The sequence below is a fragment of the Triticum dicoccoides genome, chromosome 7B, assembly GCF_002162155.2.
Source record: "Triticum dicoccoides isolate Atlit2015 ecotype Zavitan chromosome 7B, WEW_v2.0, whole genome shotgun sequence".
In the NCBI taxonomy this organism is placed as follows: domain Eukaryota; kingdom Viridiplantae; phylum Streptophyta; class Magnoliopsida; order Poales; family Poaceae; genus Triticum; species Triticum dicoccoides.
The window spans coordinates 72,930,383-72,932,973 of NC_041393.1; the positions used below are offsets into that span (position 1 = coordinate 72,930,383).

General features: G+C 48.7%; 1 long non-coding RNA gene across 1 annotated transcript; it reads right to left on the minus strand.

The window, feature by feature from the left end:
* Positions 1–594: 594 nt before the first annotated feature.
* LOC119335239 lies at positions 595–1,856 on the minus strand. Its single transcript, XR_005161744.1, has 3 exons — positions 1,635–1,856; positions 1,480–1,531; positions 595–958 (listed from the first exon to the last, which is right to left on the minus strand). It is a non-coding gene; the product is annotated as an uncharacterized LOC119335239 (long non-coding RNA).
* Positions 1,857–2,591: the final 735 nt, after the last annotated feature.

Here is a 2,591-nt window from a genome sequence, read left to right on the forward strand (position 1 = left end):
TTCTAATCCACCAATCAAAAAATTTGCATCTGAAACTACAGTAACCGATATATAAATCCAAAGGTTTTAGATTCACAGTACCAGCTTTGCAGTTTACATGTCCATTAGCAAGGTTATTACTTTTACTCTTCCAGACAGCACCAACATTTAACATCGGATTCACATCATAAGTAATTAACATGAATGTACTACAAACTTCAAAAGGAAATTATATGAGACTTTCATAGTACAACACTACATTGTTATGCTCCCGTTATCTACTAGTAGTACTGTACTGTGATCCTCAAACTTCACAGTACAACTCTATCAAACAATTTCATTTACCTGAACATTTTCTAATCTCCAGACATATTACAAAGCACTTTAATTTCCATAGCGAACTTATAAGACTAGCTCGTTTGGGTAGCACAACTTCAGGTCTATGGTTGGCTAAACAAAGACGGCTACTAGCACAGATTGACAGGAATCAAAAACACTATCGGTGAACACAAACTTGCATGGTAGAGATACAAATAAATGAGACACAAGGAACATAATAATGGTTCACACAATCACTAATTTTCAGACATAAAATGCAAGGTTCATATAAGCACCAACCAGGTGGATGATTTCAGATGACCAATGAACAAATGATCCAGCTCTACGAACATAGTATGGCACAGAGTACGACACTGACATATTACTACACACGACTAGTATTAGTAGTTCACGACACATGATAAGTGTTCAGCAGCAAAAGCAGACATAGATGCCTGCCAGAGCCATTCCCACAGGCAAAGCAAGCACCTTAAGCCCTCTTGCCACGGATCCTCCTAGCCAGCTGAATGTCCTTGGGCATGATGGTCATGCGCTTGGCATGGATGGCGCACATGTTGGTGTCCTCGAAGAGACCCACTAGGTAGGCCTCTGCAGCCTCCTGAAGGGCCAGCACCGCATGGCTCTGGAAGCGGAGGTCAGTCTGCACGGACAGAACAGGGTGGTGCTTTTAGTTTACTTGATTCATCATACTATAAGAGTTGAGATAACAGGAGCATAACAATGTAGTGTTGTACTGTGAAGTTTGAGGGGCATAACAATGTAGTACTGTACTATGAAGTTTGAGGAGCATAAAATATATGAGAGAGTTTACTTGATCCAAAGTTTAAGGAGTATCTTATCTACTAGTAGTACTGTACTGTGAGACTTTCCTAAAGCAGAGTCTGTTACCAAACAGAGTGAGAACCATCAGAAGAACAGAGATGTTCTTCTATCAAATAGTGGCTTCTAGTTAGCCAATTCAGCACCTGAGCAGCAAGTATGGCACAACATTTTTTACACATTCCATTCCATACCTCTTGAGCACAAGTGCTCCCACAATACATAGGCAGAGTAACGGCATGAACCAAGTGCAGAAATGAATAGAATGTGCAACCAGAGTGTCTCAGAGTTACTGAAGCAGACATCGAGTAACTGAAACAAGAGTTACTGAAGCTAGCTTACCAGGCTCTGCAAAAGTATGGTGGTGGAGAACATACAGGCAAGTCGAGCGAGCCTGCAATCAATCAGGCGAAACATCAATTCTGTGAGTGACAGAAAACAAAATAGTCGACTGGTTAACTGAAGCTGACAAACAATCGGATAATGGATGGACTTACACTGTGAGCACACATTAGCATCATCATCCAGGCAGCAGCAGCAGCAGCACAAAGGACCAACACATACACACATACTTACAAGTCAGTCACCTTCCATGCATGTGGCCGGGAGGGGAGAGGCAGCTAGCTAGGAGGGAGGAGTCCCTCACCTTCCATGGCTGCTCGCTGAGAGGATGCGCCGGCTGGAGAAGCCCCGTGGCCAGGGACTGAAGGCAGGCAGCCATGGCCATGCGCTGCGTAGCACCAACAGAAGGTTCGTCAAGCAGCGCCAAATCAAATCCAGAGAGAGGGGGGTCAAATCGGGGAGTTCCTACCTTGAGACGAAGGTGGTACCAATAGACTCCAGCTCCAGGTAGTCGATGACAGAGCACACGAACGCGTCGTCCACCCGCGCCACCGCGTGCTTGATCTGCTCCGCCACGAACCCCAGTGGCTGTGACAGCACGTCCCCCACGCGCACCGTCACGAGATCCCGCACGATGGCATTGCCGAAGTAGTTGGCCGGCAGCTGTGGGCGCAGGCGCTGCCGGATGTTGTCCCCGGCGGCGGGAGGGACGAGCGCGGCGGCCCTGCGGCGGAGGGCGCCGACTGAGGCCTCCGGGACGGGCGGAGGAAGAGCGGCGGACGTCCTCTGGGAGGCGAGGAGGAGCGCGGGCGCGGGCGGCGGGGTTGGATCTGAATCAGGAAGGGGTGGGATCGGCGGGGTGGCAGCGGCGATGTGGGCGACAAGGGGAGAGGGAGCGCGTGAGGGAGAGGGAGCGCTAGGGTTCATGGGGTGAGAGGGTGAGGGAATTTTCCTTTTTCTTTTTTTTGAGACAAAAAGGGGGAGGGGTGAGGGAGAAAGGGCTGCCGTCGGATCCGAGAGCATCGGGTGGTGTTTGAGCACGATCCGCGTGACATGTCCAAAGACCAATCAGAACCCAATATACGTTATGACCTTCTAAATTGGTCACAATC